A 19,192-nucleotide genomic window follows, 5' to 3' on the forward strand; every position below is an offset into this window, starting at 1 on the left:
GGCTTTGTGTGTGTTTGTGAGCTGTCAGAGCCTGTGCAGGAGGAAATATAAACAAGGTGAATGCAGGGTGTTTATGTGGAGCGATGCTGTGGCAGAGCATGTGTTGGCAGGAGTGCTGTCTGCAGTCTCTGCATAAGGGCTTGTGTTGCCAGTGTGAGTGTGGAACACTGTAAATCACAGTGTGTTCAGGAGGGGACACTGCCACTCTGCCTGTAAAAGCAGGAAGAGATTTTTTTTTCAAGCAATGTGACTTTACAGGCTGAACAAAAGGGTTACTAGAAATCCAAGCTTGAGAAAAATATCATTCCAGACATTTTGATGGAGGATGATCTGTAATCCACATCCACCAGCTCATCTCTATCCTGATGCAGAAGAGCTGCATCTTTCATGCATCTTCTCCCAGTGCCAGGTTTTGGTGGCCCAGCTGGACCAGTTCTTGGATATGTCTTTAACTCTGCTAAATCGTCTCAGGTCTATGTCTGTATCCTCAGTTATCTCAGTTTATCTCTGTATCCTGAGCCTTCAGCCAGTGGTGGGATGTCACTGGTGTCTGAATGCAGGTACAGTATCCCTGAGAAATCTGTATCCCTTCACATCTGTTTACTGTACCACTTACAATGTATCTAATGTAGGTGAGGCTACCTCAATAAATGAGTTGTATCTTCTCCAGTATCTCTGCCAGTGGGCACCTGAATTCTGGCTTTGTGCATACTCAGCCATGAGCTCAAGATAGAGAGTGCGGAGTTCCCCCCTTCAGGACCAGGCTTGGCTTAAAAGTTATTTCATGTTCCTCTAAAATCACTGCTGTTTCCCGGAGGAGCACTTGAGTCATTACCAATCCTTGCATTTCCTCTCAGCCAGGAAGGGTTGAAGGGGTTTCAGGAAGAGGATGCTTTATGAGGAGATGTCTGCTTTCCCTTGCCATGCCCTGTTGCAAACAGACGCAGAGACTCCTGCCAAAAAGCTGCTGCCTGTAGAAAACAAAGTGTGAGGGAAAAGAAGATGGGATGTGAATGAATGGCAGGAGAGGGCATGATTTCAGGTGGGGATGCCCAGTGCTTTTCATACCATGTACAATAAAGCAGATGCTTGTGGAAGCACTGATGGTGAGCTAGGAAGTGTGTTTGCTTGTTTCCTAGCCACAGTTGTTACATGGCATCACTGGAGCAAGTTGCAGGTTTTCATGTGGTTTTTGTTGTGGTTGGTTCTCCTGTCCTTCTTGCCTTCTTGTTATTGCAACGCTCGTGAAGGGGATGGGGCTCTTACTCTCCTGGTGTGTTTTGTGTCCTTTCCCCTGTTCCTGGTAGCTTCGTCCCCTGTGCTGCCCCCTCCCCAGCCCTGTCATGTTCAGGTGTCCCTGCTGGAAGGTGACCAGCCCCCCCTGAGATGTTCATGGCTGTGCCCTGTATTGAGAACGCGCTGACTTCACATGGGAGCTCAGTGCTGCATGTCAGGCATCCCAACCCATGGGCTGGAAGGGTTGTGGTCACCCTGTGGTCACTCTGGGGCTCAAGGTGAGCCGTGGGGAGCCAGCAGAGATGTGGAGGAGGAAGCAGAGCACAGGCTTGATCACAGAAGTAAAACACTCTCTGGTTACCACAAAATGCTCACGGTAAAGTTGGGTATTGGGAGTTACTTGGCTAGCTGAGGCAAGGGAAGCAGAAGCCTGTCCAGGTGAGCTCAGCCCTCCTGTTTTACCCTCCAGGGACACAGGAAGGGTTGCAGGGATCAAGGTGCTCCCCATCCCCTGCTCTGGGTGTCTGTGTGGATGGACTGCCTGCCAGGCTGCCTGCAGGGCACTCATCCCCTTTTCAGGGGAAAGTGGCAACCCAGCAGCACATGAGAGCTGTGAAATCCAGCCCTGTGTTGGGACAGGCTGCACTTAAGCCCCGTGTAAGCCCTAATTTGAAGGCTTAGAGGGAGCTCAAGTGTGACACTGCATGCTGTGTCTGAGCTTCACCCCTCCTGAGCCACAGCAGCCTGTCAGGAGGGGAACCAAGGGGCAGGACAGCTTCTGCCTTCCCAGCTGGGCCAGGAACCTTCAGCTGAACTTGGTTCCAGCAGAAGTGTTAGATTTGGTTGGGTTGTAAACTGTAAATGTGATAAACCATGGCTGGCAGTTGTGACTGCTGTGGCTTGCAGTGTGTGCCCAAAGGAGATGTGCAGTAACAGGCCTGTTCTGGCAGTCCAGCAGGTCTGCCTCTGTCTAGGTGTGTTCATGCCTATAGTTCTGCCCTTGATAACTGCTTTTCATCTCTCCAGCCTGGTCACTGCTTCGCTCTGCAGGCTGGTAGCAGGTGACAGCACCCCTGTGAAGGCTCCTAAAGGCCACATAGCCACACTGTGGTGGTCCTCTGTCACAGGAGCCCCCCTTCCCTCTCATGCTTGTGTCCCCTTCTCCCCACATTTGCTGTGTGCAAAGGGACCCCTTCTGTCTGGTGCCCCTTGGGGGGATGTGTGGCTGCCCATGCTGCTGGGGTGGGTGAGCTGCCCAGCACAAGGTTAGTCACTGCAGGCTCACTGTTTCATCCTTTTTGATTTGCAACTATGTTTCTTGATTATTTATTTGTGCCAAGTATTGTTACTTTCGTTTAGGGTCACTTCAGCAAGGCATATCTTCGTTTATTTCAGAGTCACTGCTCAAAGCACAGCCAGAGGTTTAAGAAAGCCACAGAGTGTGCAATGCTACACAAGGGCTTGGAGGGGGATTTTAACAAGGGGCAAATCTGTGTCCATGTAGTTCCTTCACCCCCAGCATTGTGCCTGCTGTATTGCTGGAAAGCACAAATGGGCACCTGTGTGCCCATACAGACCTGTCCCTGGGAGTGTCCTGTGACAGAGTGTCCACCCTCCTTTCCCAGCCACGGCTGTGGGACTTTGGCCGGTACACCAGAGAAAATATCACTGTTTTTCAACCTCTACAAGAAAACAGATTGTTTTTAAGTCAAAGCTAAGACTGTAGCACTTGCTGGAGGCTGGAAGGTAACTGTAAATCCTGGGTCTCATTTGCACAAACACATTTGGTTCCAATCCTTAAGGGCATTTTCCCTTCCTCTGCTTATGCCTGTGTTTCAGAAACATGTAAATTTTGTTTGGATTTGTTTTTTTTCAAAACACTGCAAAATGTGGGAGGGGGGCTTTTAAATTACATTTGGCACAGAAGGGATAAGGAGTATTCTGGATGCTCCACTAGGTAGGAATCCGTGGATGGTTGTCATTTAGGCTCAGTCAGTGGGAAATCCTGAGGAGACTGCATACACCACAAGAGTAGTAGTGATGTTTGCAGTCATCAACTTGTAAGTCTGCTGCTCAGATCAGACCCCTCAGCTTTCTTCTGGCCCAGCACAGGAGACCCCACACAGTGGGTCTTGTTTCAGGTGTGAACCTTATGTGCAGGGTCATTAGATGGATAAATGTCTTGTCATGTGAAGGGGTACAGGCTCTGTCACAAGGTTGCCACAGGAGTAGGAGGTGACACTGGCCAGTCCAGGGCAGAGACCTGCAAGATGCCCCTGCTGCTGTGGCTGTCCCTTTTGTGTCAAGGTCCAGGAGTGAAGAAAAGGGGCTTGATTTATGCCCTGAATAAGCTGGAGGTACAGACCTACCAAAGAGCTCAGGAGGAGGCAGCATGCACTGATTGCTGGCTTTGCTGAGGGTCACCAGTGATGGCACATTTGTACTGCTGAAGGCCTCACCCCCTAGCAAAGGTTTTGTTCACACTCAGTGGCTGCTTACCAGATCTCAAAATTGTTTAAAAGTGCAACAATCCAGCTAAGACAGCCTACAAGGTGAGGATGAGGCTGGGCTACCCTGCTGTGGTTCCCTCTGGGAAGGCACAAGGACCGTGCTGGCAGGCGTGTGTGGTGGGACCTCTGCACCATCATGGTGCAGTGTGTGCTTCATGCTCTGCTTCCAGAGCTGCCAGCTTGGTGTCTCTCACCTGCACTGGAGGAGGAGGTGAGGTTCTTTCCCTAGGAGGAAAGAACCAAAGGATAGTTGGTGGCTTGTCTACACAGACTGGCTGCTGTAGGAACCACCCCAGCCTGCCTCAGAGAAGAGGGAGAGATTTGTGGCCTCTCCCACCTTTTAGCCAGAAGGAATGCATGTGCTTGGGGGCTTCTGCATGCTCTCTTGCCATGCCTGATGGGTTTCATGACACGACTTTTAGCACCTGAGGATAGGTGTGAAAAGGGAGGAGGTAGAGAAGTAGGAGGTGGAGGTGGTGTGAGTTAATACAAGACCTGGTGGGAAGCAGCAGCAGGCAGTATTATTTCTGTGATTTGAGCCAAAACTTTCTCTCCCTCTCTCTCACACTCATTAAATTACAACTAATGCAAGTAGCATTGTGAAGGAGGAATTTGGGAACTGTCGTTCATCATCCAATCGTTTGTAACGAATGTGCTGCTCAGTGCCATAGCCCATAGCCTTGCTGAGAAGTAATTCACTTGGTATTTGCAGGCATGACATGCATGCCATAAGAATTCCACTGTTAGCATTATGCCAGCATTAGTGAGAGGATATGAAAATAAATGATGAGCTTTTGTTTTTCATTATTAAGTCCAGGCTTTTCGCTCATCTTGCTTTTTTTCCTCCCTGCATCCGTGAAAGGAGGGGCCTCTCTGTTCTTTTTGCTTTCAGATCAGGCAGGTTGTACCCTCACTCTCCCAGATCCCTCCTCTTCCTTCCAGACCAGCACCCTTTTGCTGCTCCCTCCAGCTGTCTCCTCTGGGTTTGGAGATCAGCTGCAGCAGTCCTTTAAATTGCTGTAGGGTATTACCACAGAATGATAGGACATCAGAGTATTTTGTATACTCTCAGTATTTTATTATGGGCCTACAGAACTGTTTTGCCCTCACCATCCCTCAAAGGGACCAAGCCTTGCTCTTCATGGTTGCACTGGAAGGTTCAGACTGCACTGGTGGGTCAGCAGTTGGTACTCTCAGGTCATCCACAAGCCTTAAGTGACTCTTCTATTGTTTAAAAGAGGGAGAATTCTTGAGGCAGCTGTCAGTCTGAATGTGCAGGAACAGAGCTGAGCAGCCTCTGTCAGTGGTTTAAAAGAAGTACACAAGGCAGAATGAGAGGGATCTGTGACCCACAGTTGTGAGAGGCATCCCTGTCCATTCCAGCAGGCTCTGTGTTTCCTTCAGAGCTCTCTATGTGCAAAGGACTTAAACATTACAGGGGAGTGAGGCAGTTAAGTGTTATTTATCCCTATTTTGGGATATTATCCCTATCCCTGTTTTCTAGTGGGGGTGGCTAAAGAAGAAAGCATAACAGTTTCAGAGATGACCCCTGTTTCTGGAGTCATCAATTCATGTGGCTTATTTAAGCTGTCACACAAACACCCACCTGTGCAAAATAAAATACTTCTTTGGAAAACTGGGCTTAAATATCCCCATGAAATCCTTGAACTGAGTCAGTACCAGCTCTATACAGGATTCCTGTGCTCGTAATCTTATTCTTAATCAACTAACCCAGGCAGTCTTTCATGTCAGTGAGTTGCTGCTCACTCCAGTGGCCCCAGCCCACATTGGCTGTTCAGCAGAAAGCCTGGCTGAGCTGAAGGCAGATGGCAGGGTAAGAGCTTGTGCTGATCCTACTGCTATTAACTCCACCACTCCTCTGCACAGCAAGCTGCTCCCTTTGAACATCAGCAGAAACGATTTTAAAAGCCCTGTGGCCCAGCCTGGTGTGACATAGCTCATTTTGAATAGCTCATTTTGTCAGGGAAAAAGATACCTTGGTAAACTTTTGAGTGGAAGCTGTCAGGGGTAACCTCAAGATGCTGGAAGAAGCAGCCATAGGCTCTGAGGAAGAGCAGCAGCCAGCTGCAGGTATCATGTTCCCACCTGAGAGGGGACATGTGAAAGCCAATGCTTTTTTTTCCCTCTGTCCTCTTTATTCCTGTGCTTGCAGGAGCAGCGTAAGCACTGGAGCGTTCTGTGACGTTGCTTTGCACGTAGTGGTGGTTATGAAATCCAAAGCTGCTGGGTGGCTGTGCTTGTCCTACCCCACACCGTGCTGCCAGCACACCCTGGCACACACACTGTGACCTGTGCTGCGTTGTGGCCAAGTGCAGCTGTGACCTGTGGGCCTCCCAAAATGTCTCAGGCCAAGTGGCTCCGTGCCCCACGTCTGCACTCACTGACGCGCAAGCACGCACAGTGCACGGCCTTTAGCACCCATAGCTCTGGTGTGTGGCTCTCAACAGGTCACTTCAGGGCAGTTGCAGAGTCTTGGATACAGGGAGGCTGTGTTCCTTTGCCTTAGCTCCTCCACATGGTCCTCTCACAGCCCTTGCAGTGATGGAGTCCTTTCCACTGGGAAGCAATAACCTGCATTTGATTCTTCTCGAATTTTGCAATATGCATAGATGGGGTGGCAGTGACACTGGGCTTGAAGCCATCAACTCATATTTACTTGTGATCTAAGACAGTGATTTCTGTTCAGACCTCAAAGGGCAAGCTGGTGTGTGATTTAAAGTCATGCTACCAGCAGGAGCATATGACCTCATGGTATGAAAAAGCAGGAGGAGATTAGCAAAGAAGTTTCTAAGGTACACAAATGTCCATGGGGAAGAAAAAATGAAATATATTAACAGGAGAGTCAGTCTGTCTTTGTAAGAGAGGGCTGGGGAAATGACTAATATGTGCAGCTTGATTCAGATGTTCCCTCTTTGATTCAGATGTTCCCTGTTTGATTCAAGCCCCCTCCTTTGCTTTCTCTACCCCCTACCTCGCCTTGGATTTTTCTGCCTTTCAGAAGAGAGAGAGCAAGGGAGAGTGGAAGGACTCAGTGAGGAAGGAGTTAAGGGAATGCTCACTGGGGATTATAAAACAGCCAGGCACTTGGAAACAGTTAAGAAGAGAGAAACAGATCTGCCAGGAGGGAGTGTGGCACTGGAGCCGGTGGTTTATTTTCATGCCTCCCTACACAGCAATGCAGAAGTCTCTCCTACAATGGGGACGGAGGTAAGGGTGGTGGGAACGGGGTGAGGGTCTCAGGGTTAAATAAACTTCTCCAGCCCCAAGTTCACCAGCTTTCCCACTGATCCCCATTGATGGCCTCTGCTCTGGATGTGGATTGTTCCTGTGTGGGTGGCAGCAGGTAGAACCTACTATTGCCTGAGGGCATGGCCTTGCCCTGGGGGCAAGACATCCTGTTTGCATGTTGGATGTAAGGAAGAGTGGCCTGTGTGCTCTTGGCATCACCCTGGAGAGGTGGACACAACAAACTTGCTGTGTGCTCGAGCGCAGCACCAAGAGCACAGTGTGGGCACGTCTGTGGGACACCCACGTGAGCGTGAGCTGCATGCAAGGTCTTCTGTGATCATGGCTGTGGGTGGGTGGGCAGCTTGTGCAAGCCCACCTGGCCAGGAGGAGCCTTCTGTCGTGCTCTGATGAGGTGGCTTTGAGTCACAAGGAGCTGCGTTTTCACTCATGCTGTATTGGTGCCTCAGGAGCCCAGCTGAGGCCTGCTGCACATCATGTCGGGCACCGGGCACCGTAACGGGGGCAGAGATTCCCGGTGCTGGAAGGAAAGGCCGACACAAAGGCAGTGTAACATAACAGAGTTGGTGGCTTCAGGGCTGCCAGATGGCTTCAGACTTCCTCCATCCCCTTCTCCCTGTGCCTGTGCTTGGAGCAGGAACTAACTTCTTCCTAGTTAGGTCTTCTGTGAGCGTGGCTGTGGGTGGGTGGGCAGCTTGTGCAAGCCCACCTGGCCAGGAGGAGCCTTCTGTCGTGCTCTGATGAGGTGGCTTTGAGTCACAAGGAGCTGCGTTTTCACTCATGCTGGATTCATGCCTCGGGAGCCCAGCTGAGGCCTGCTGCGCATCATGTCGAGCACCGGGCACTGTAACGGGGGCAGAGACTCCCAGTGCTGGAAGGAAAGGCCGACGCAAAGGCAGTGTCACCTGGCAGACCTGGTGGCTGTCAGGTGGCTTCAGGCTTCCTCCATCCCCTTCTCCCCGTGCCTGTGCTTGGAGCAGGAGCCAAGTTCTTCCTAGCGTGAGGGACACTGCGATTGTGATGGTGAGTTATGAAGTGACCCGAGGGCAGGCCCTGCCATCACCTCCTGGCTCCTCGGCTCTGTGCGTGAAAAATGGTGCTGTTTGCAGCCTCCTGGCAGCAGGAGCTTACAGGGAGTGACCTGTCACCCTTGCAGTGACCACAGGGAGAACTGAGCCTGTGCAGTGCCGAGATCCATTTCTCATGAGGGAAAAAAGGAATGAAACTGTTAGAACCCAAGTGTGTGCAGAAGGGGTTAGTCACTCTGCAAGTGGCAGGGGCTTGTGAGGAAGTTGCAGGAGTTTGCTGACTAATGCCAGTGATGCTCAAGGAGTAAATGAGAAATATGGAGGGAAAACCCTCTGTTTCTGAATTTGGAAGAGAAAAAAATAATGAGGGAAAAAAAGAAAAAGAAGGAAGATGTACAGAGTTACTAATCAGCCTCCAAAGTCTCTGACCTATATCTCCCTCCTTTCCCTGGAGCTATTCTTAAAATGAAAAATTAATAGAGAACAACCAGGTTTTACCTCCAGGGTACCCTTTCAGGCTGCCACGTACTATGGGCTGGGATGAGTGGATAGGACTTTGGGGTCCCTCAGCACAATGCATAAAGCAGAGAGTCTCAGTCCAGGATGTTGCAAGGATGTCCAGAGAGACTGAAATCAAGAAGGTAATCTCCTCTCATGGAAGGATGGTCTCTGGTTCAGGTGGTTGGGAAAAGGATGCTGAGCTGACACACTAGGTTAAAGCAGACCAAGGAATAAGGATACTCCTTGAAGTTATTGTAACTTTAGCAAGGGGAAATGGAGGTGAGAAGGGAATAAAAGTCTATCAGGTCATTAGTCCTCTGAGGGCAAAGTTCATTCTGTCTGCAGAATATTCCTTCCTCTTTTTTCATTTCTAGTTTTTTAATGAGGGAAGAGAATCCTTATTTAAGAAGCTAAAACCTAGGTTTGTGGACCAGGAAGTTTCATTTCCCAGTTCTGATGCTGCCTTGCTCCTAAAGCTTAAGCAAGTCACTTTCTTCTGGCTCTGTTTTTATCTCTATAGGATATGGATTGTGATATCCTTTGCAAAATATTTTCAAACCTACTGAATGTACGTTTTCTGAGGTGAGGAGGGCCTGGGCACTGCATTTTGTGTACTGTGTGTTGTGCAGGAGGAGGAGGGCTGGTGCTGAGGGGTTTTTGCCTGCACTGGAATAGGCTCTGTACCCACAAAACACACCCACAGCTTTGGGCACTGCTGGATTCACCCTCCCACGTGACATGGGAGGGATGGAACCATGGAGCTGTGGAGAGCCCTGAGAAGAGCTGTTATCACCCATTGTTGCAGCAGGGCTAGGTTAGCTTTGAGGGCATCTGAACACATGTGAAAATCTGGGCCTTTACCATCTCCTTATGTTGGATGACCTGAGCTCAGGTGCCCAAGGCTACTAGCTCTGTTTTATGGACAGGTCTGGATGCATCATGTTGTCTTTGTTGTGGTCCTTCAGAGCCCATCTCCTTAGATCTTTGCAAGATATCTCACTTACTATTGTCTTCTGTGATAAATATCCTCCATAACCCTGAAGTGCCAGAAGCTGAGCCATCCCTGCTGTCTCTGGATGGACTTCTGCCTCTTCAATATTAGGATGCCTTATGCAGCTTGAGAAACTAGGTTATATAGCAGCTTTAATGGGGCTTTTTCCAGACACTGATTGACCTGATTCCTTGGACCAGCTGTTTTATTTATTAGGCAAAATAGGAGAAGAAGAATGCATCTCCTACATAAATTTGTTTAATTGTGGAGAATGCTTAAACTATTTTTTTTTCATAAATTGATATGGGGCTCTTTCTTTATATTGATTTTGTAGATATTAATTTATACACTAGGAATGAGGAAGATTTGCCTCTTCATCTAATCCTGTTTCTAGAGAGAGATTTACTTAATGTGCAGTGTAATTTGTCTAATGTGCAACTTTGTATGTAGAGTGCATCCAGATTCAGCAGAAACAGTGGGTATAATAAAAGAGAGCACTGTAGTGCAGTGCTGTAAATCCCTCTGTAATTAAAAATACTAAATTAGTCTAAGTTAGTGCAGTCAGGAGACATGACTAGCTCAAAAGCAGGGATATACAGTGAGAGTTTTCAGTGCAGGACAGAGAAACTGGGTCTGTGTTCCTCTCTGTGTAGATATGGTATGTATCAGGGGAAGGAAGCTGTATTCATTTGCCAGGAATACAGTTTGGGTGGCAAAGAGGAATTGTCAGGAGTTATCCTAGGGTTGTCCTTGCCTGTTCCCAAGGTGATGGAGGATCCAGTTCTGCCAGCTCCCACATTGTCTCACATTGTTGTCCAGTGTTGTGCATGTCTGTCTGTGTGTCTGTGTGTCCCGAGTCCTGTGCACAGATGCAAGGCTGGATTTTAGGCTCGTACAGAAGTGTCTCTAAAATTACTTCATTGCTCTGAAGAAGGCTGGCACCAGCAGTTGGTTGAATTGTTCCCACCCTCCCCCCCACCGTCTGTCTTTTTGTCTGTCTGTCTTTCTTTCCTGGTATTGGCACAGATAAAATCACTGCCTGAAATTTTCAGATGGGCTTTTTTTTTTCCTTATAGGAATTTTTGAATCTCCCTGCAAATAATCAGGGGAAGGATCAGTTTATATCAATGTAAGATTCACTACCCCTGAGTACTGTCCATCTGTCTGTCCTATATCCAGCTTATGACCAGTGCTGCCAGAAGTGCCTGACACTTGCTTTCTCTTTCTGAGAGAATAGGAGGAAAGGTGGGGCTTATGCTCTAAGCAGAAGTCCCTGTTTGGAATTGAGTAACAGGACTATGTTGTGCTTTTAATGTAAAAATAAATTGATCTTGTTTATCTGAACAGAACCAGAATATAAAATAAAGTTCTGGTTACAGTGTGTGTTTCAGTTTGACTTGATTCTGTTAGTATAACATGTTTCTTCTCAGAAAGAGAAGAGAGAAAAGTGAGAAGAGAAAGAAAAGTGTATTTTATGGCAATGACCTGTCATTGAGGCCATCCAACAGCTTCCCTATTTTAAGACCTTCATTTTTAGTTGTTCACAACTTTACTAAACTTAAACTGTCTGGGAGAAATTTTCCATCCCAGCTACCTGCCTCAGAATGTATATTTAGAAAACAGCTCTTTTATACCTCTCCTGAATTTTTTCCTGATGCATGTTAAAAACAACAAATGTACAAAGAAGTGAGAAAGCAAGCCTCCACATTAACCACTCAGTAAAATTTGAATGGTATAAATGTCAGGGATATCACTTCTGCTGTCTCTGAGAGCATCAGCCCAAAAAAAAAAAAAATAGTTGTCACCACAGCCTCAACTGGCAAAACATATCTCTGAAGGACTTGTACTCAAGAGTTTCAACTGAGATTTAAAACTAGTGGAAGCTTTTCACATTAATCTCCCTATGCTTTGCTTCTCTGCCCTTGACATATAGATAATGCAGTGTCTTACTTTATAAGGGCAGTGCAAAAACGCATTCCTTTATGTTTGTGAAACATTCAGTTACTCTAATGATGCGTACTGTAGGAAAGGCCATGAGTAAATTACCAATTCCATCTGCAGAGCAGAGCGTGGCGGGTATGCAGTAAACAAGTCTTGGGGCCACACCTCCAAAAGCACTGAGAAGATGAAATAGTAACTGGGTGCTCGCCTAGTGAGCACCCCAGATCCTGCTGCACTGGGTGAGGCCAAGGTCCTTGGAAAAATAGCCTGTGATTATGTGATTAACAGCTCTGCCATGGCACACGGGCAGGAAAGAGGGTCGAAGGTTGCACAGGCAGCCATAAAGCTGAGCTTTCCTAAGCCTTGTGTTCTTGATTTGCAGCTTTAAATAGTCTTGCTTTCACCCATCTCTGTTTTCTGTGTAGTTGTTTGGTCATGCAGTGTGGGAATGAGGAACAATAAACAGCTGTTGCTTCTGGGAGAAGAGACAGGAAAGCGTTTGGTGCTGTTTGTCATCAGAGAGGAAAACTGGTGAAGCCTTCTATCCATACATTCCCTGTAGGAGCAAGTGTGACCCTCAAGATAGAAGTTCAGGGTTGGAGGAGAAGCACAAATGAACTGAGATACCTTTTTTTCCCTTATGACAACTGTCTGGTTTATGCTGTTTTTCTCTAATAATGCTCTGTGCCATTGAACAGCAATGCCACAAACCAACAGACTTGCAAGTTATTTTAAGGAAGAACAGGTTCATGCCATTGCTTTTTCTTTGAGTCTTGTGGGAAGGCATTTCCTAATTTTACCCAGGGTACTCCCTCTCCTAGATCCTGCCCTGTGGAAGTACCAAATGGTACCCTCATGAGACCATAATCTTTAAGCTTGGGAAAATGATCCGGACTTGACTCACAGGCAGAATCAACCCCAAATCTCTCTGCCTTTGTTCACTTTGTTACGTTTTGCTTTCCATACATTTGTGTTCTCCCCTCAGGTAGAGGGAAGCAGTGCTGCCCACAGCCTGTTGAGCTGTATGTGGGCAGCGGCAAGGGAGGAGAAGGCTCTGATTGAAGGTTTGCAGTTGGGATGGTGATAATGGCACCAATGAGCAAGCTCTGGGGTGGCTGTAGTGCACACCTCAGAAGTTTGCCCGTGTCACAGTAGTATCAGCTGTTCCTTCTGCACTAATTTAGGATGGAAGTAATCCATCTCCAGTCCTGTGGAGGAGTTGGGCATGGAGAGCAAAGATTGCCGTCAGCTGGGTGCTGTGAGATACAAGAAAGTTGTGTAGATACTGTTACTTTAAAGGGTTACATACTCACTGAGCTGTTTTTGAGGAAACTTGCTCATTCTCTGCCTACATTATGAGTCAAACTAGGATGCACATTTTCTTGAAATCCCTAAACCCTTCAGCCCGTGCATAAGAGCCTCTTCTTGATGTGGTTTTCATAATTGATGTTTGGCTATTTCACAGTTGCTTTTCCCCATGGAATTTCTCTTTAAAATGCCCCATATTTCTTTTTAATTTTGACTGTGCATGGCAAGTTTATATTTCAGAAAAAATATTCAAGCATAATTTTTTGTAAAGCTAGGATATCATTAGGGTACTTTGGGGAGGGAACTGCTTGTTATTTGTGTTGTCCCCTGAGAAGGTGGTAACTGAAGTCCTACCAGTATTTCCCCTTCTTCTGCATGTGAATTTTCAGAAAGGTTTATCAAGACAGACAGCAGTATTTGCAAGTTGCCTGTGGATTAATGAAACTTTTGGAAACATGTACATTATTTTCTGAGATTTCTTTGCACAACAATGCAGATTGCTTATTCTGGGACAATGACCAGACAAAAAGGTTTTAAAAACAAAAGTAAAAAAAGAAAAGAATAGAAAACATGTATTTCAAAACCTGAAATGGTCCCATTTCTTGACAGAACAGAAACAAAATGACAATTCTTTCAGCACTCAGTTGGACCTTTGAGATACTTGCCCAGGGAGAACTCTATTTTTCATATATTTATACTTCTTAGAGAAAACCATAATTGTCAGATATTTATATATAGTTCCTTCTTTTTTTTCCTCCCTCTTTTCCATGAAGGCTGCTTTTGGTGTTTACACCAAAACAATATCTTTGTTTTCAGAGTTCATCTGCTCTGCTGCTCCTTTTCCAGCTGAAGTCACAATACTCAGTCTGTGACATCACTGTTGGCTGCCGTGACAACGGAGAATTTTCACTCCAGGTGGAGAACGTGCAGCAGCAGCAGCAGCAGCAGCCACTCTGTCAAGAGCAGAGAGAATGTTTTTCTATCCATATTGCTAGTCATGGAGAAGGAAGGGAAGGAAAAATCTGCAAGAAAACCAAATGTAGATTTTCTGAATGTGCTGCTTGTGGGGTGGGCACAGGGACTGGAAACTTTACCTTCCACAGGATTTCTTTTGAAATAAGTTAACAACAGTTAACCACAGATTACATTTGTAGAGAAGAACTTGCTTTTCTAAAAGGGAGAATACAGCAGAGGGGTTTAATTTAGATTAATGCATCACTTGGATACCTGAATTGTATCCACAAGTTTTATGGAATTTTTTTTGCTTTTTTCCCCACAAAAATTCCCTTTCAGAACCCAAGGGCAGATGATTAATGCATTGTTCTTGCTATGGAGTGGGCTTTCAGTGTGTAAGTCGTCCTGATGAAGTCAGTTCAGAAAATCCATGTGCTTAAACTCAGACACAGGCACATGTGGCCGTAGTGTGAGGGTCTAGCCAGCAGTCCTAGGGGAGCAGTTAAATAAAGATTTTATAGAATATTTTGTGATGCAGACACTGTCTTGGAAGACACTTGTCACCTGGAGAAGCTGAAGTCTCTGGACTGGATCTGCCAGGAAAAGCAAACAGACTGGCCATAAACCTTTCCCCTGTGCTTTTGTCTGCCTAATTCATCCCATGGTTCACAGTGTTGCAGTTGCTGGTTGGAAGGTGAGGGGTGTCTGTGAGTGTTTGGAGGACTGTGGCTTAAGAGGCGACACCGCAAGATCATTAAATAGCAGGGAGGAAAACAGGATGGAGAAATGGTCACTGTACCCACTGACTGTATTGCAATGATACAAGTGAAAAATCCATGTACATCCAAAGTGTAGGCACAGGTTCATGGTATGAAATGGTATGCCCTGGTGGCCCACAAGCATGGATGGAGCAGTCATCCACTCTCACGGCTGCCCTGAAGGGCACAGGCAGCATGCAGGTGCCTCAGATGCCCTTGTAGCATTTTTTCCATGCTTCAGGTCTCATGGCTTTACCAAGGACCACAGGAAAACCTTAAGGAGGAAAAGATGCTCTTGTTTCTGCTGCATAACTTCCTGGCCAGTGAGGGAAGCAGCACCCCCAGCTAAGTGCACTTGGAGATGTGCTTTCCAAAAGACCCTGAGCATCCTCTGCAGCCACATCCCTTGGTGACCAATGAGCCTTTGCTACAGGTGTTTTCTCCCACTCCCAGCATCCTGGAAAACCCAGGCATTTGCTTGGTCAGGGTCCAGTTTCCCAGTGAGTCCTGTTGGTCCTGGTTTCCTGTGGCCCCCTACTACAGCTCTGCTGAAGCATTTCTGAGTTGTCACAAGTCAGGAGAGAGTATATTTTTCCAGGATTGCCTTGTAGTATAACTGTGCTGGCAGCCTCAGGAGAGTGCCTTTTACCTACATCTGTGTTTTGAGATGTCTTAGGATTGTTTGTTTGTTGGTTTGTTTGTTTGTTTGCTTTAGCACACGCTGGGTTGCTGTTGTGGCAGTCCATATGATTCATGTCTCGCGCAGTCTGACAGGTTTATTGTAGCTCAAGCGTGCTGAGCCGCACTTCACGGCTGCTGCTCTGCTCGTGCTTGGTGCCAGGCCAGCCCGTGGGGCCAGTGCAGAGCTCTTGGCAAGTGCCAGGACCCAGAGGGTGATGTGTGTGGGAGGGCAGCTCCAGCGACCTGCTCGCCGTAGCTTTGGGAAGTGGAGAGGACATGAGAACACTTGCCTGGGCTTTATGTTTTAAAACTCCTCCAGGAATAGCATGTTCTTTGGAGCAGGCAGAGCAGAAAGCAGGAGGGTCAATTTTGGGATCTAGTGGTGCTGTCAGGATCCAGTTTCACATTTATTTTCTGTCTCTGCAGAGCATGGAGTAAGTTAGCATTTCAACAGCTTGGAGTCTCTACTACTGAGCCTTTAAAAGACTAAATAATACCAGGTTCTTATAACTCTGAGACCAAAACCCCCTGGATTTTAGGTACTTTAATAGCTTCTGTATCTTTTTACTTGAGTTTCACTTAAACCTGTTTTTTACACCAGTTATACCTGTTTCTGTCAAGTGTTGCTCTGTCTTGTGGACTTCATCATCCACTGATCCCCACCTGAACCTTTCAGCTCTTTTTTTTCCTTTTTTTAAAGTGTTTTTTTATATTTTTGGCAAAGGAAATAGGAGTGAAGGTGCAGAAGGCTGGGAGAAGAGGCACAGCGAGGTGAATACATCACGGCCTTGCTGAAACCCAGGGATGAGCTGGCGAGAAGAATCAAGACACAACAGGAGTGACATCATTAGTTGGGAAATTTTGAGCAGTTTCATGAAAACCTGTTTGGTGTCATTTCACATATAGTCCCTGAGCACCATTTGCTGGTGCTTGGCCAGGTGAAAGGAGTGTCATGGGAGCTTCCAGCCAGTGGATTTTCTGGATGAACCACAGAGGGACCTGTACTACTGATGTGCCACATGTGCTATTCCTGTAACCCCTGGTGCTTCAGGGTCCTCCATGCTTGGCTCAACTGTGGCTTGTGGCATGAGCTCTGCAGGGTGACAGCAAGCTGTGCAGGAACAGGGTTCCCAGCTCCTGAAAACTGGGGCTGTTTTTCCATGACAGCACAAAGAGAACAACTGTCCTGAATTTGATTGTTAAACTTTTGTAATCACCATAAAAAACCTGCTTGGTAAATACATTTTCTCTGCCCAAAAGCAACTGCCCCACTCCTTTTTGTTCTGCAGATAATAGACATAAAAATGAAATATGGACCTGTGTTCTTAAAAGGTCACAGTTATTTGGTTGTCAGGGAGATTGCATATCGAAATAGGGCTTGTTAAGATTTGATGATACGCGAGAGGAATTGGATGAATTGGAACTTTGCTTCATAGAATTTGGAAAATGGGCTAGGAATGTCTCGTGATCTGGAAGATGGAGATGGCCATCCCTTTTTCCTAATGCCTCTGGAATGGGGAAACTGGATGGAGAAGGACTCTGTGTCAGGTGCAGGACCAGCAGCTGTAGAATCATTAAAGCTGGAAAAGACTTCTAAGATCCTTGAATGCAGCCTGTGATTGGACACCATCATGCCAACCAAACTATAACACTGAGTGCCATTCCAGTAGTTTTCTGAATGCTCCTAGGGATTGTGACTCTACCACTTGCCTGGGCAGCCCATTCTAATGCTTACCCACCCTTTCAGGGAAAACATTCTTCCCAATGTCCAGCCTGAACCTGCCCTGGCATAACTTGCGGCCATTTTCTCTTGCCCTGTTCCTGGTTGACTGAGAGAAGAGACTGACCCCCTCCTCATGTGCTACAATTTCCTTTCAGGTAGTTGTAGTCAGTAATGAGGTTAACCCTGAGCCTCCTCTTCTCCAGACTAAACAACCTCAGCTCCCTCAGCTGATCTTCATAGGACTCACTCTCCAGACCCTTCACCAGCCCCATTGCCCTTCTCTGGACATGCTGCACCTCACTGTCTTTGTTCTAGTGAGGGTCCCAGAACTGAAGACAGGATTTGAGGTTCTCCCTCATCAGTGCCAAGCACCAAGGGACAGTAACTGCCCTGGTCCTGCTGGCCACACCATTTCTGATCTGGATGCCCCTGGCCTTCTAGGCCACCTGGAGCCACTGCTGGCTCATGTTCAGCTGCCAGCCCAGCAGCACTCCCAGGTCCTTTTCCACTAGGCAGCATGCTGGCCATGTTTGTCAGCTCTTGTTTGCTTTGTCCGAGTTTCATTTAAGGCATTCTTTGCCTGGCTCACAGTAACAGCTCATGGTGTCACTGGTCTCCAGCCCTTTCTGCTGAATGCATGGTGGGTTGCTAGGGGTGCTGCCGTCATCCACGTCTCAGTTGAGGATGTGATGACCACACATTTTGTACTGCTTTCCAAGATTTGGCTGGATGACTCAGCTGATCCTCTGGTGACTCATTTCAGTCTCCCATGAGCCCAGGAAGGACTAAAGAGGGAAATGGGGCTATTTTCAGATACGAAAAATTACCAAAACCAAGGACTGTGTCCACAAAGGAGTACTGCAAACATCGAATTAATTGGGCATCTATACCGGGTGTAAACTTGCTGCTTCCCACGGAAACTCTTTCCACAGTTATTGTGCTTCTGCTGCATCTAGTTTTCAGTCTCCTCTTACTTTTCATCCATATGGATTTGGAAAGCTTTTAGTGAGTTTGAGTTCATAAGGTCTAATTAAAGTTCACAGGACTTTTTAGTACTAAATTCCCCTGGCTGTTTTCTTTTGTTTTGGGTGTTTTTAAATGGCAGTTTCCCCCTATCATTTGCTGGGAGTGTCACAGTTTTTCTAGCAAAACCCATAGGCCCACCCCAGGCCATTTTACTCCCTAGTTATTTCTATGACTATGGCAAAGCTAAGATGCCCAGTGTTCTCCTGGGTGTCCTAAAAGCTCTTGTGATTTCACCACAAGTTGTTACCGATCTGTTTTTTTTTTCTGGAACCTGTGGAAACAGTGGCATATTTGCTCCTTGTGAGAAAATCATACAGAGCTTATTTTCCCAGAAACTCTTCTTTCCCCCATGACTCAGTTTGGCCAGACTTCCATCGTTAGTCAAAACCCACAGGTGTGACTGTGGACAGCTTGGCTGCAGCATCACCGACACATTGGTGATTCTGAACTCATTGTCCGACTGCATCTGAACTGAATCCTTTCATTTCATTGCGTAGGAAAAGGAAAGAATTGAATGTTCTGAGTCGAAAGCACATGGCTGCAAAACAGTTGTAACAGTGTCAAGAAGATGCTTCTGAAGAGGTTGGGCAAGTGGCTGCGTGCTGCTGGAGGCGCAAAGTGACACGTCAGTTCTTAAATGTAGCATCAGGAATGAGGAGAAGGCTTGACAGCCCCTTTAGCTGGTTTGTCATCTGCAGCCATCTCTCCTTTCTGCCGTGGATTTTTGGTTCTGCAGGTTTGGTTTCAGCAGTTGTGCCGCACAGCAGGTGCTTATGGTCAGCACTTGAACAGGGCCTGAGGTGTGCTGTGGTGCCTGGGTCTCTGCAGGGAGCTGTGAAGAGCCTTGAAAGCACTGAGTGATCTGGAGCAAAGTTACCCCAAGGGAGTGTTGGTTGTCCAGGCTGGTTGTGGGGTCCCCACTGCGGCAGGCATTTGGCCTGTGTTGTAGTGGATCTCCATGTTTAGCTTCACTCCTCTTCTGTCATGCTCTAATTTTGACAGTGCAAGAAGCCAAGCAGCCGTGGTGTTAAGCACTGCAGAGCTAGTAAATAAATATGTCAATAAATAATCATATCCTGCACAAAGGAGAAACCTGGGGGAGAGACTGATGGTATCCAGGGAGTGCTGCTTATACAGGTGTAGATTTTTATTGTTTTGTTTCTCTAAATGACTTCCCTTGGACTGATTTCTTTTCGTTTAGAGCTTTGAGTCAAACCATGACAGAGGGGGAGTAGGCTGTTAGTGCTGTCCCTGAGTTTCTTCATCAC

General features: G+C 47.0%; 1 protein-coding gene across 6 annotated transcripts in view; it reads left to right on the forward strand.

Moving 5' to 3' along the window:
- Positions 1–19,192, forward strand: part of HIPK2 (homeodomain interacting protein kinase 2) — a 138,392-nt gene that overhangs the window by 13,355 nt on the left and 105,845 nt on the right. Inside the window, exon 1 of one of the 6 annotated variants that reach the window (XM_026790789.2) lies at positions 6,806–6,974. The exons of the other annotated variants lie outside the window; for them this stretch is intronic. The gene's annotated coding sequence lies outside the window, so the exon portion shown is untranslated. Of the gene's footprint in view, positions 1–6,805; positions 6,975–19,192 lie in introns of those variants that run through there. 6 annotated transcript variants of the gene reach the window in all.

The sequence above is a fragment of the Zonotrichia albicollis genome, chromosome 4 (assembly GCF_047830755.1).
Source record: "Zonotrichia albicollis isolate bZonAlb1 chromosome 4, bZonAlb1.hap1, whole genome shotgun sequence".
In the NCBI taxonomy this organism is placed as follows: domain Eukaryota; kingdom Metazoa; phylum Chordata; class Aves; order Passeriformes; family Passerellidae; genus Zonotrichia; species Zonotrichia albicollis.